The following is a 15080-nucleotide window of genomic DNA, read 5'->3' as shown; positions in this document are numbered from 1 at the left end:
TAGTTCTCCAGGCCCCAGTGTGCCGCTGGAGGGGAACAGCAGGACAGACATCTTTACAAACTTCCAAACTGGCAGTACGGAGCGCTGACCGAGGCCTCAGAGAGAGGCATAAGACAGTCCCTGGCTTCTAAAAGAGAGCTCTCAGGCTGGTGGGACAGATTTATAAGGAACACGGGGACGGCCGAATGCGAGTCCTACACCCCAGTCCCTCTGACTGCGCCACCTTCTTTGTGCCACAGCATCTTTCTAAAGGAGTACAGGACCAATTTCAAAGGTGAGCTTCTTTTCACTGACTGTACAGACGGCAGGCTGTCTGGCTCGTTCCCGAGGTCCTCTCGGCCCCATCCTACAGCACAGAGACTGTGTGGAGGGCGGCGCCCTTCCTGGCTTCCCTGGGACCAAAACAACAGAGCTTCATGCAAGTTCAATGCGTCAGACGTACTCCCGGAGCCTCCAGGACACATTTCCGCAGCTCTTTCCTTCCTGTACAGGAGTCAAAACAAACCTTATCTTCCCCAGGTGGTGACGTCAGCCTCTTCCCACATACCTGAGGTCACTCACTAGCCAAGCCCTCAAATTATGATGGCCTACAAAACGTAACAGAAATAACAGAAAGTCTCCAAAGGGCAAATAAAAGAAAAGCTGGAGGTGGGTATATGTGTGTATGTTTACATCTGCAGATACCAATATTATATACTTACCTCCATATAAGGACTGGTATGTAAGTATGTAATCACATAGATATGTGTATGTATGGCAATATATGCAGATGTATACAGATATATGCATATTCAAACACACACCCTAAATAATAAATGTGCACTAAGAAAGTCAGAAAATAATTTCATTCAAGTGCTCGCCTACATAAAACAGCATAGAAAATGAGAGTTTGGGCTTTTAAAAAATTACTTCAAATGCAGTTTGTTTGTGATTACAAAACAACCAGATGGAAAGCAATCTGGAGAAAAAATCTGTTTCACCACCGGGGTGAACGAACACAATTAGAATGCGAAAAACATCAAGTCTCATGAAACAGAACAGAACAAGGAAATTATTTTTGAATGATGATTGGATGAATTACAGCCACCTAAACTCCAGTGTTCTCCAGAGACTCAATATCCCTTACAGCATCAGCTGCAGGCAAAAGAAAAGAGCTGGCTAATTTGAAATTAATCATTAACATTCATTTTTTATCGGCTACAGCTGTAGCGAGTCCGTGGTACGTCATCTTCACTGTCCATGTGGCAATGCATTTCTTTTGAAGAAAGCAGGGCTGGCAAGCTTCCCTCACGTACTTGCTCATTTATTCATTCATTCATTCTCCTCTTAAAAGAAAAAAACCCTAGCATTCTCAGCAAGTGTCTTTTCAGTAACCTGAGCTGAAACAAAAAGTTTCTACTGTACAATATTTTCAGCCGTGTATTTTAAGCAAAAGAAAATTTTATACTGTCCTCAGTGAACACTAAGAATTCTTTAAAATAAAATTACAGAATACATTTTGCCATCAATTGAAACAAAAAAAATCAAGAATTATTGCACATAGGAAAAACATTGAACAAAAATGTATTCCTCTCTTCTAAGCTGCTGTAGAAGATGAAAAATCAGTCTCCATGCTATGTCCACTGCTGATCACGACTGCATGCCATGAACTGCCTAGCCACCCACGTCCTTGCCCAACAACACAAGGGCATGTGTCTGCAGGTACACGTGAAGCACTGAGAACATTTTCAAGCTAAGGGACAAACTGCATTTAGTAACTGTTTTTTTACTTCCCTTATAGGTACCAACATTCATTTAGAGTATATGAATATTTTTCCTTTATTTGTTAACCAAATCATGTATCTATTATCAGTTCACTTTTAACAAATGTACTTTTTATTTAAAAATGGGAAAAATCCACTCTTCTGCCACATTCTCATATAGACAGAGTAAGCATTTGCATTTCTCACATTAATCTTTTTATTTGCATGGATTTCTACTAGTTGTTATTAAACTATGTTAAAAAATATTATTCTGCTTTTTACACTTAATATTAGCTCTGTGAGGCTTTTCCCTTGCTGGTGTATAGTATTCTTTTTTAATTGTGGTAAAATATACATAACATAAAATTCACCATCTTTACCATTTTCAAGTGTGCAGTTCAGTAATGTTAAGTGCATTCACATTGCTGTACAACCAACTGCCACAACTCCTTCCCCATAAGCAGCAACACCCACTCCCCCCTTCCTGCAGCCCATGAGAACACCATGCTGCGGTCTGTCTCCATAAATTTTACTACTCCGAGCACCTCAGATAAGTGGAACCACACAGTATTTGTCCTTTCTGACTGGCTTACCTCCCTTAGCATGGTATCATCCATGTTCATTAATATCATATCATATGTCAGAATTCTCTTCCTTTTTCAAGCTGGAAAATAGTTCATCGTATGTATTTACTACAGTTTATTTACCCATTCATGTGTTGATGGACATTTGGGTTTCCCCCCTTTTGCCTATTGTAAATAATGCTGCTGTGAACGTGGTGTGCGAGTATCTTCCTAAGACCCTGCTTTGAACTCCTCTGGGTGTCTACCCAGAGGCGGGATTGCTGGACCATACAGTGCAGTCACACACAGCTTAGCAACGGGAATTTGTTCTGAGAACTGCATCGGCAGCAGTCTCTGCCATTGTGCAAACATCATATAGTGAACTTACACCAACCTAGAGGGTATGGCCTGCTACCCACCTGGGCGATATGGTTCAGCCTGTTGCTCCTGGGCTACAGGCCTATATAGCATGCTACTGTCCAAAACAGCATGAGGGTAAATCATACAGGAGAGGATGACACAATCAAGACACATGGTAAACATGAGATGGATGAGGCTGTTGGCGTAACAAAGCATAGTGTTTTTACAGCAAACTGTTTTTATAAGTAGAAAGAATACAGTCTAAAATAATGACTACAAGAGTAGCACAGAAAATACATAAACCAGAAGCATAGTCGTCTGTTATCATCGTTGAGTATCACGTACCACACATCAGTATACATGTACTTTTACGCATTGGCAGTGCGGTGACTGTGTTTACACCAGACTCACCATAGTCACGTGAGTGATGTGTTGCACTACAACATTAGAGTGGCCGTGACGTCACTAGGTGATGGGAGTGTTTCCCCCACTAGCTAAAATTTACGTGCCCCCCCACATCGACACTGCCAGCACTTTCACAGGCGTCCATGGGCATGAGCACAGAGGTGACAAATTTGAGTCACTTGACATGTATGTTCCCAGCTGATGTTATGTCCCCAGGTATTTAGCTCTTATACAAAAAACAAGTATCCTTTCTGCAGCCTATTTAGTGCCATTGTTTTCATATTTCTGTGCTTTTTGTTGGTGACTTTCCTGCCTGAATTGGTCCCCATGTGTAGCGGTGAAATGCTGTCTGCTGTTTGTAAGCTCACGGAGGCCGTGGTAAGCATGAGTTATAGTGCTGCTGGCTGTGAGTTCAATGCTATGAACCAACAATATATATTAAATAAAGTGCCTTTAAACCGAGACACATACACACAACCAAGTCATACAATGATCAGTAGACGAGAAAGTTGCTACCAGGCTTGCAGGAACCTAACCTTATATTTCCCCTAGGAGGGATGGTCAATATTCACAAGTTCTGTGTTACCACGAATTTCCACAACATTACCACAAACAAAGACAATGATTATCTGTTTGTGCTCTGTTTAAAAACATTTAAAAATGCCTTACCACAAACTTTATATTCCTAAGCTTGTTGTTCAGCGTCTACACCTTTATGCTGTAACAAATTGTTCAACCTTGTTTTTAACTAGTCCCCAGGGTGAACTTCTGTGGCTGAGACAGACTCACCTATGATTGTAAAAAATAGTAGGTTGAAGTCAATGCCTTTAGCTCTGCCAACAGAAGGCTCTCTGGTGGGAAGGAAAAATCCTGCTTTAAGGTGAAACTCTAGAGCAAAGGGCCCTTATCTCTCAGGCACCTAGAAAACAGCTCTTGCTCTTTAATTTCTCTTGGCAGTATGGTCAAGGGTCTTTGTTTCTAGAAAGCTGTTCACTGTTGCCATTGTACTGCTTCCCTCCCGGCCCTATGGCCACGTTGCACTAGAGCTATTTTTGTCAGCGTGAGTTCCCACACAGGGATGGGAGCGCTGACGTTCTCTTAGAGCACACTCAGTCCTGTGGCCAGAAACAGTTCCAGAAAGCATAACCCAACAGTGATATCACAGGGCAGAGCCTTTATGGGTGAGTGCAAATGTTTTTAATCAGCTTTCAGAGATTTCTGGCATTAAGAATTGCAGATTACGGGTTTTGAGGCTGTATTCAACTGCAAGCAACTTTCATGTAAACCTTCTCCATCGCCCCGAAGCTTCCACAGCCTGATAAGTCTTTGTAGCCCATATAACAGTGCTGGGGAAGACAAAAAGGGTGTGGTGCCCACATTCACCTTTCAGCAGACAACAACGCAGAGGCGGCACCACTGTGCCAGGTAGCACAGCGGTCCTGGAGCTCTTGGAGGGTGGACAATGGCAAAGGAAGCAACTTCAGTGTGGAACAGGCTCAGAAGCTGCTGCAGGACTGATGCCCCTTTCCCAAATATGCTTTCGGGAGGCGATGATCTGGGTTACACACCATGGACATGTCACTTCAGTGGCCCCCACTGCCTGTGTGACTAAGTCCGCACTCTTCAGCCTCAACGTCAGAAACTGGTGCCAGCTCGCCTCACTGCTTCCTCCTTCTACCTACCCAATCGCCCACTATTCTCCCCGCACATCCCTTTCTTTCCAGCTTCTGTTCATCACACCTGCGGGGACTGCCCTTCTATTTTTTGGATAGTTATTTCCCCTAGATTATCGTCTGCTCTGAGCCTTCCCAGAACCACTCAGGCCAACACAGAGCTGCTCATGCCTCCTGGCTGCTCCTGTCGCACCTCCGTCTCCTGCACTCCAGAACTGCCTGTGTTGGACCACGTGCATGTTGGCCTCCTCAACACAGCACAGAGCTCCAGAGAGCAGAGGCCAAGTCTTTCTCCTGGCTGTGCCTCTGACGTCAGCCTGGTCCCTGGCACGTGTAGGTGCCCATGTGTCCTGATGAATCACAACTGAGTGCAGGGACACATTTGGAAATGCTCACTCATGTACTTTCATCTTGGCTGCCCCATGGCTCTCTGGTAACAGGTAAGTCTGGCTGACTCAGAAGGTGCGTTCCTTCTACAGTCAGAGGATAACTAAGTGGCAAGACTTGCTCTTCTAGGGAAGAAGGCCATCACATAAAAGAAGGTCCAGCCAGACACCAAGATGAAGTGGAAGGCCCACTCCATCCAGCCCCGTGGAGAGAAGGAAAGAGAAAAAATGTGGAGGTCAGGGAAGCAAATACCCAGGCAAGTATGTTCCCACATCTCTTTAGACAAAATTCCGAAGAAGTGGGTGCTGCTCGTTGAGGGGAAACTGAAAACAGAGGGATCTTGTGCCCCGCTCCCTGGTTAGAACTCTGGAAGGGGACATAGGGGTGGCCCCAAGCAAACAGCAGGCGCCCCCACTGAGAGGAGGTCTGGTTAGTAACCCCGGGGCCCCTCCTGCTCTGTGCTGTCGAGGGATCGAGGCATTCATGCAAGCCCCTTCGGGAATCAGCAGGGAGCTGACGGGTCCCTGCCATGCAGGTCAGAGAAGAAACGCAGAAGGCATGGCATGGACAGCTTAAGCCAAAGGCCAAATGCAGGGAACTTGGCTAAGACGTAGAGGGGTCCACAGTGGCAGCGAGAGCAGGGGTGAGGCCTCCTCTGCAAGTGAGCACCCCCAGGCCCTGCCAAACCCAGAGAACAGGCCATATACCAGCAGCTTAGGCTTTAGCTGCAGGTACCAGCAGAGGACCCGTGACCAGGGAGACACAGGGACGACTTTTGGGAAGTCCAGAAAGCCAACAGATCACCATCTCTTCCTATACACAAAGTCATATCCATGGCCACACCATAGCCACTGCCTTGGGAAGAACAGGGATTGGGGCAGGAATCCAAAAGACATAGCATTTACGTGTACAAGAACGAAGCAAATTGTTTAAATAAAGCAGGCCAGATATTTAACTGGCCAGACAGGGGTCCCCACCTCAACTCTATCCAAAGAGGTAAGAGGTTGAAAGGAGGATTTGTCCAGCCAAAGTGAGAACTGTATTTGGCTGTGTGTGTGTGTGTGTGTGTGTGTGTGTGTGTGTGTGTGTGGTGGGGGTGGGAGGGATATATATGGTTTCCTATGTATTAATTTTCAACCCTAACACAGTTTAAATAAAAAGAAAAAAAGACAAAGGAAAAAGGGTCATGGATCCTTTCATTAGATCTAATGAAAAAAACACCCAGCAGTGACACAGGGATGCCGTCCTGGGGTGTCCGTGCCCCTTCGCCCAGTAACCTGCCCCTTTTGTCCGTAGCCATGCCTTCCTCTTTGTGAGGGCTCTGCACTCCCTCAAAACCCTGTTCAGAGAAGGTGTCGAGCGCTGCGAACCCTCACCCAGAGCTTCACAAGTCAGCTGCTGCAGCCGCGGCCCCGGTCAGCTGTGGTTTGCCTCCTTCCCCACATCTTCCCCACTAAAGCATCGTGTGTGCATGTGAGTGCACATCTGTGCATGCGTGTGCATGTGCCACTCATTCTTCATCTTTGGGCTGGAGGGGCCTTAGGGAATCCTTTCAGTATCCATGGTTTACAGTAAAGGGAAGAAGCACTTGCTCACGCCCAATCGCATTGTTGCTGGAAGAGGGGACTAGAGTTCCCAACTCTGACCCCATGAACTCTGGGGTCCGGCCGGCACGCTTTGTCTCCCAGGTCACACCTTTGCCTCTGCCGATCTCCTGGTAAGAACTCTGATCTAAATTTAACATGCTTAAAAAACTGGCCGAGGTCCACAGGGTGATAATCAGTTCCCTTGCACAGAACGTGATAAATTTGCATGTCTATGGACAATAATCATTTGCATTATTATTATTTTCTACTAGAGTACAAAATAACTCAAAGATAATCAAAGGTGGCTATAACCCAAAAGGGTATATTACCCAGAACACCCAACAGTCATTTTAAATTATTTTTCAGGCTTTTGCATTTTTTCTGGAATCACGAATGTAATAATTTATTATGTGACTGTGTCATAATGTAGTCTCTCTCTACACACAAATACGCACACATACCGTGCATGCGTAAACTGGTTTCAATTCGACTTGTGAAGAGCTTTTCTCTCTGAATGAATGTGATAGAATGAGCTGGCCCTCTGACCCTCTGTAAGTGGCATTCATTAAGGGTAAGTACTCCACAACCAACTCTGTACTATTCCCAAAGGACTACCCCACTATCATAGGCCACTAACTTTTTCCCAAAACTGTCATGAGTAGATTGTACTGAGGTAGCCACCTCTTGTCTTTAATGCTGTCTGTGCTCATAGGGCAGGCAAGCATAGGACATTCACAAAGATAGGAAGTTTTGAACCCTAATTAAATATTTTGACTAGAAACTGCCTTTCCTTTAACTGAACAAATATTTACCAAAAATAATTCCTGAAGGATGGTGTGGTTCTACCTCTAAGAAACCACCAATGTCTTCCTTCCCCAGGCACCTGTTTCCTGCCTTGAAAATTCAGACTCTTTTTGGTCTAATAATGGACACTTTCTGAGTAAGGATGTACCTGGTAAAATGAAAAAGCAACAGCCGGCCTCCAGTCAAGATGGCGACATAAGCAAACATGACTTGCCTCTTCGCACAACCACATCAAAATTATAACCAAAATATAGAAAAACTATCTCTCAGGAAGATCAGAAATCTAGTTGAATGGAAATTTGACAACTATGGAATTGACGAAACCACATCCATCCAGACTGGTGGGGGGGGGCATGGATGGAATGGGTGGGTCTCACACCCATGTGGATAAAATTTTGGGAGGGATAGCTCAAGAGTGATGAGTCCCAGACCCACACCAGGCCCCCCAGCCAAGGATTCCCATGCTGGGAAGGTAATTTCCCACAACGTCTAGCTGCAAAACCCTGCAGGGATTGAGTTAGTGGAGGGGGCTGCTGAAGCCCTAAGCAGTTCCTCTTGGGGAACACACACATGGACTTACCTACTCAGACTCGCTCCCTCTGAGCTCCAGCACTGGGGTGGCAGCTTGAAGGGCACCGGTAGTATACAGGGAGAGACTGAAGTGTCTGGCATTCAGATGAGCAGAGGACATTGCCCCTTGGCTAAGCCCTCCCCCTACAGAGCTGGTAAGCTGGTGCCATATTTGAGATTCCATCAACTTGGCTAACACTGTATGGCCCACTTTGGGGATCCACAGAAGCTCTACCCTACCCAACTAACAGGCCTATCCAAGCTGCTTTTCCATAAGAGTGGCTCGTTTTGGCTCCTAAATCCTATCAAACAAGCAACAGCTGGCTTCAGTGAGCCCTGGCTGTAGACAGATTAGAGTCACAGCTTGGCTTCACCTGGAAATCCCCAAGCCCAGCACAAGTAGCAGCCACCTCAGATTGCTTTACAGCTCAGGCAGGGTGCCCCAGGCAAAACACAGGCAGGGGCTGACCTTGGTCTTTACCACCCGGGAAACCCCAGGGCGAACGCAACCAGTGGACAGCTAGAGACCACATCAGAGCACCACAGATGCACAGCTGATCTTCCATGGAGGGTGGAGGTTAGTGGTCAGCGGTCACAGCTAGTCCTTTGCAGCCAAGTGGCCTGCGTAAATCTCTCTCATTGATCTGCTGACAGCAACCAAGGCACAACTACAAGTGGAGGGTGTACTTAGCCTACACAAAGGGTGTATTTTGAGTACCCAACTTGGGAGATAGGAGAGGCTGTGCCACTGGACCCTACAGGACACCTACTACATTAGGCCACACCACCAAGACATGGAGTCAAAGCAGCTCTACCTAATACATAGAAACAAACCCAGGGAGGCTGCCAAAAGTGAAACATGGCTCAAATGGAAAAACAGATCAAAACTCCAGAAAAAGAGCTAAACTAAGTGGAGATGAGCAATCTGTCAGATGCAGTTTAAAACATTGTTTATAAGGATGAAGGGTACACTAATTGAAATAAAGAACAATTTACAGTGAAATAACAGTAAAATAGGTGAAGCTGAGTATCAAATCAATGATTTGGAACACAAGGAAGCAAAAAACAACCATGCAGAACAACAAGAAGAAAAAAGAATAAAAAAACTGAGGATAGTATATACAGCCTCTGGGACAACTTCAAGAGGTCCAACGTTCATCTCATAGGGGTGCCAGAAAGAGAAGAGAAAGAACAAGAAATTGGAAATCTATCTGAAAAAATAGTGAAAGAAGACTTCCTTAATTTAGTAAAGGAATTAGACGTGCAAGTCCAGGAAGCACAGAGCACCAATCATGGTGGATGCAAAGAGGCCCACTCCAAGACACATCATTGTTAAAAGGCCAAAGGTTAAAGATAAAGACAGGCTCTTAAAAGCAAGAGAAAAGAAGTTAGTTACCAGAAGGTTGTCAGATGGGAGGCGGTAGGGGGAGAATGGGTGAAGAGGTGAGGGGATTAAGAAGTACGAATAGGAAGTTACAGAATAGCCACAGGGATGTAAAGTACAGTATAGGAAATGGAGTAGCCAAAGACCTTATGCACATGACCCATGGACATGAACAATGGTGGGTGGATTGCTTGAGAGAGTAGGGGACGCTGGGTGGAGGGGTGCAAAGGGGAGAAAATCAGGACAACTGTAATAATATAATTAATGAATTATAATTTAAAGAAAAAGAAAAGCAACAGCCTCCCAAAAGGCTAAACAGAGTCACCCAGGAGTGCTTTGGAGAACAGCATTCCAGATCTAAGTTGCTTAAGGGTCTGTCATTCTGTTGCCTCCTGAGGGAAGGAGAGTCTGAGACGAGAATTAATGTGCAAACACTTCATTTGGGAGATGGAGGAAATGCTTGTGGAGGAGCAGGGAAGAGAACTGAGCAGCAGGCAAGCAATAAATGCTGTGCGATTGCGCTACTATCACAGTGGGTGACTGACGCTTCATCTCACAGGGAGTCTCAAGGAAATGGTGCAAAACAAACTCAGAATTATCGAACCCAAGGGACACGGAAACTGGGGTACTATTTATTTATTTATTGACTTCTGTGAACCATTGATTGAGGGCTGCTCCTGAGAGGTGCTAATTCGCCAGTTATCTAGCCTGCTGTATAATCTGGAATAAGGCATTTAGACTCAGAGATGCAGACACGGGCAGCCGGAGTCAGCCGGAGTCACGGAAAGGCTGAGGGAGCCGGGGGAGGGGTGGAGCCGGCAGATGCTGCTTGTACCTGCTCCCCTTCAGGGCTCACATTAATGTGTCTCAGCCTCTCTCTTGGTCTCTGCTTTCTGGCTTTTTCTCCTGCTACCAACTCACTTCTTCCATATTTCCATCTTCTAATTCCAGAAAGAGAGAGCATGAAAGATAATCTCATCGATAAGCTCGTCTTATTATCACCATCCTTGCTGGCACAGGCTTATTGCTTTGGGCCGGCCGGCCTCTGAAGTGGTTGTCCTAGGATCAGGTTCACACCTCTGGCCCTGTTTCTGAGTGGAACAGAGACGAGTCACGTGGAGCAGGCCCTTTCCTGCCAGAGAACAGCCTCGGGGCTGTGAACAGGACAGCTGCTCTGGGCAAGCAGACACACACTGTCTCCCCCAGCTCGTGGCAGAGGTATGCCTTTGTGTGACTCTGCAAACATACACTCACTTCACCCAGAGGCAAAGGTGAGGCTTAAAGTCCTTAGAACCCCTATCTTGAAACTGTGGCTTTTCATCCCTATATTTACCCTAGAATTGAGTGTTTCTTTGGTTTGACTCAGTTCAAGACGTATTGTATTTTACCTCTCACCATTTCTGCCTCCTCATTTGACTGTTTTCATGAACAAAAGCCTGACATATATGCAGTAGGGTTTCACTATATGGAGAATGGCTGTAATTCTTGGTCTCCAGCTCTGGATTGCATTTGAGTGCGGGGACACGATACTAATTGAGCTGCCCACTGTCACGTCTCTGTTCTCCGAGAGTCCACCCTCTCCCACCTACACTCTCCTCACTCACCAGATGTTGATTATTGCAGACTTCATGCTCTACAACTTATTTTTTAACTATTAATTTCCTGACTATCCACAAAAGCTTCATGAAGGCAAGCGCCAGAATGAGGTCATCAAAATATTTGTCGAATGAATTTATCATGAAAGCAAAGACCTTAAGTTTCTTTTTTTAGGAAAGGGATTGGGCAAATTAGTTTGGACTGACCCAGTGGCATCTGTGGCTTGGTCCCTATTGTGACAAAGACAAGTCCTGGAATGGTGACTGGCCAGGGATAGTGAGAACCATCAGCCAGAACTGAGTTGTCACCTAGACCTCATCATCCACATGGCTCAGACCAGCAGAGTCCCTACTTGGAGACAGAAAGTTTTTTAGGAACCACCAGGCAAGACTAACAAGGTAGGAGCCTGTAAGTTGGGCAGTGAGCAACAACGAAACATCTGGTGGCTCACCGGGCAAAGGGCAGAAGATAACCTAATCAGAGAGCAAGACCTGCCTGCAGGATGAACAGAACGAGCCCTGCTGGGCCAGGCCTGGGTGAGGAGAATTTCAAGTCAGGGAAGGAATTCACAGCAGCCGCACTGCTGACACCAGCCACCCCACGCAGCCCACACTCAGCATGCCGGAGCTCTCTCAGGGCCAGAGTAAACAGCTGCAGAAAGCCATTCTTTAGGAGATCTCAGACATGCTGTCCTCCCAGGGATGCTCGTGGAGGTTTGCACTCACTGAGTGCCAAGAACAAGCTCTCATATTCATTATCCATGTTCCAGTCTTCTTTTCATTTCTGATTTTGGAAATTCACTCTGGATGTGAAGTTTTTTAAATTTTTAAGTAGATAAAATTAAATCAGCATGACATCAATATTTTTTTATCCTGACTGCCCTGTACTGAAACAGCAAATCTAACAACAGTTCAGAGACTATTAAATGGCCCTGGACCTTTGTGCCATTCATGAAAGACACCCGTTGGAGAAAGTGGATGAATGCAAACCACTGGCCACAGGAAATGTGCCCGTAAGGACTTGGACTGCTCTTGATGGGCTGAACCGCCTTCAAAGCAGGGGCAGTGTAGGCAGAAGCTGATGGCATGCAAGTGCGAAATCAATGGACACTGGGTTTCAGGGAGGTAGGATAATTGATGGCTAGACTTCAAACTCCTAAAAAAATGCCAAACTCACTGTCAGGGTCCCGTATCAGCAAATGTGTGGAAAAGGAATCAACTTCTGTGGTACATTAGGCCAAAAGGTTTATTAGAAGTTTTAGTGTGAATGGAATTGCTAAACTGTAAGAGAGAATACATTTTCCAGAGGAGAAAAATCCAGAAATTCAAGGCTCTGGATCGGGATGTAAAGAATGGGTCACACTGACAAGTTCACCAAATAAAAGAAAGTTTCTAGGGCAGATTATTCAAGGAAGAGCGATGGCAAAGAATTTCCTAAAACTATCAAGAATTCTCTCTCTTTAGTAACTGCATACCTATAAATTTGCTTTGTTTATTTTCAAGACACATTATTTTAATTCAAACCAATAATAATGGCATATTCTGAAATAATGTTCTTTAAGTTAAATATAGGGCTTCAAAACAAGGGGTTGCTGTTCAACCTCAGAAATCCCTGAAGTTCTAACCATGTCTCCAGAGAGACTCCTAAGGAAAGAGATTGGCTGGGAAACTACATGCAGGTCACAGTTGCTCAGAACTCCCCAACCTCACACGCTCTCAGCACCAAAAGCAGCAATTCCACTGCGTTCACTTCAGCTCTCCTCCGCATGGCCACACCTGTCCTGTCTACTCTGATCTTCAAATATGACCACAGCTTTCTGCCCTGTACATTTTCCTAGTCAATCATTATTACCATATCCACATGACATCATCCTTATTAGGAAGTTCATTCATTCATTTCACAATGTATTGAGAGTCCACTCTGTGCCAGGCCTGTTTTTACAATACATCAGTGAATAAAACAGACAGAAATCCCTTCGTGTATGATGGGAGAGGAGGTGCATAATAAACAATAGACATATAATGAGCAACATGTTAAGCGAGAAGGTGATATGCACTCTGGAAATGCAGGGCACCCTGACAGGGTCGGGGAGCTGGGGGTGGGCTGCAATCAGCCCTGTGGCGCAGCTATCTGGCACCAGCTCCCAAGAGCTGATGTGGCATCTCTTCCCCGATTTGACTCCATGTTCAGCAACAGCAATTCAGGGACATCATGTTGGTAACCTGAAATCACTGTGTATTTGCAGTGTGGAAATTTGCAAATGATGCAAAGTTCGGCTTCCTTTTTTCCAGCTAGGCCAGCTGATAAACATTTACTAGCATTCCACCGGTGTGATTCGAAATCAAACATTGACATTTGAGCAAAGATATGAATGAGATGAGGGAGTTAGCCGTGCATGACCTAGGGGAAGAGCATTTGAAGCCATGGAACAGCCACCTTTACGAAGGCCCAAAGTAGGGAGCAGGCCGCAGGTGTCTTAGAAATAACAAGGAGTCCAGGGCACGGCAGAGAAACTGAGGCAGAGGGAGTGGTAAAGGTGAACTCGGTGGGAGAACTTGAGAGCAGATCATGGAGGATCTTATAAGCCACTGGAAAGACTTGCGCTTCCACTATGAGTGTGAGGGGAAGGTGTTGTAGGTTTCAGGAGAGAGGCAAGTCGGGTCTGATTTACTTTTGAAAAGACCACATTGCTATGCTGGGAATAAACTGAGTTGGGAGGAAGTGATGGGAATTAACAAGGTCTAGGCAAGGTGAAACTATCTTGGCTGTTCTGCTCTGTTACCTGGGTGAATTATGATGGCTTAGAGTGATGGTAACAGATATAGTGAGAAATTATTGGATTCTAGGTATATTTTGAAAGCACCTACAGGAGGTGTGCCCATTGATTGGATGTGGAGTATCAAAGAGAAGCTAAGTGCTGACAGTAGGACTTTGGGTCTGAACAAGTGGAAGAATGGAGTTGAAACAATGCAGACATGGAAGACTGGGTGAGGCAAATGCAGCGCCTGGGCAGCGAGGGACAATCCGAAGCTCTGTTCTGGGAAGACTGACCCTGAGATGTCTATTATATTAAGTAGAAGATGCAATAGGAGGGTGAATTTTAGGAGAGAGTTCCAGCCTGCAAATGTAAATTTGGGAGATATAAATAGAATTTAAAGCCTCAGGAGGAGATAATAACGTTGAGGGAGTACATAGTGAAGAGAAAAAGAATGAGGATTCAACATTAGGATACTCTAAGGTTACCTGGTCAGGGAGAAGAGGAGAGACCAGCAAAGGAGTGGGAAGAAAGAGCAACCAGAGAGGTAGGAGAAAGTCAAGGGCACTGTGCCCTACAAACCCAAGGAAGAATTGTATCAGGAGGAAGTGATCAGCTGTATCTAATGCTGCTAATCGGCCTGGTAAAATGAGACCCGGCAACTGATCACTGTATGTAGCAAAATGGAGGTCGCTGGTGACCTTGACCAGATTGATTTTTGTGGAGAGAAGCCTCACTGGAGCGGGTTTAGGAAAGAATGGGAGGAGGGAAATTTGAGACAGTGAGTGTAGGGAACTCTTTCAAGTACATCGCTGCAAAGTAGAGCAGAGAAATGGAGCGGTATCTGGCAGGGAAATTGAGGTCAAGGCTAGAGTTTTGTTTGGTTTTGTTTGAAGACGAGAGAAATAACAGCAAGTTTGTATGGCGATGATAATGAGCCTGTGGACAGAGGAACTCCAGCCGTGGGGACTTTCGCCCCCAAACTTTCCCCTCTCTCTCAGGCTGGTTCCATTCCCCACCTTGCTTCACATCCCTCTTTAGCCAGCCTGCCCGCCCCCCACTGGCTATTTCTATTATGCTTTTACTAACCCCTAGACTGCCTCCCTTTGTTATTCCTTCCTGCCCGAGCCACCATTTTCTTTCTTTTCTGGAACCTTTGGGTTGCCAGTTGGCTTCACTACAGTAGATTCATGGTCCCTAACCTCAGCTGAACCTCCGGAGCTGTCCAAGTATTCTTTCATTCTTGTATTCTTTC

Source organism: Artibeus jamaicensis, unplaced genomic scaffold, assembly GCF_021234435.1.
Source record: "Artibeus jamaicensis isolate MK-2021 breed Jamaican fruit bat unplaced genomic scaffold, CSHL_Jam_final contig_387, whole genome shotgun sequence".
In the NCBI taxonomy this organism is placed as follows: domain Eukaryota; kingdom Metazoa; phylum Chordata; class Mammalia; order Chiroptera; family Phyllostomidae; genus Artibeus; species Artibeus jamaicensis.
Note: the sequence above shows the minus strand (reverse complement) of the source record.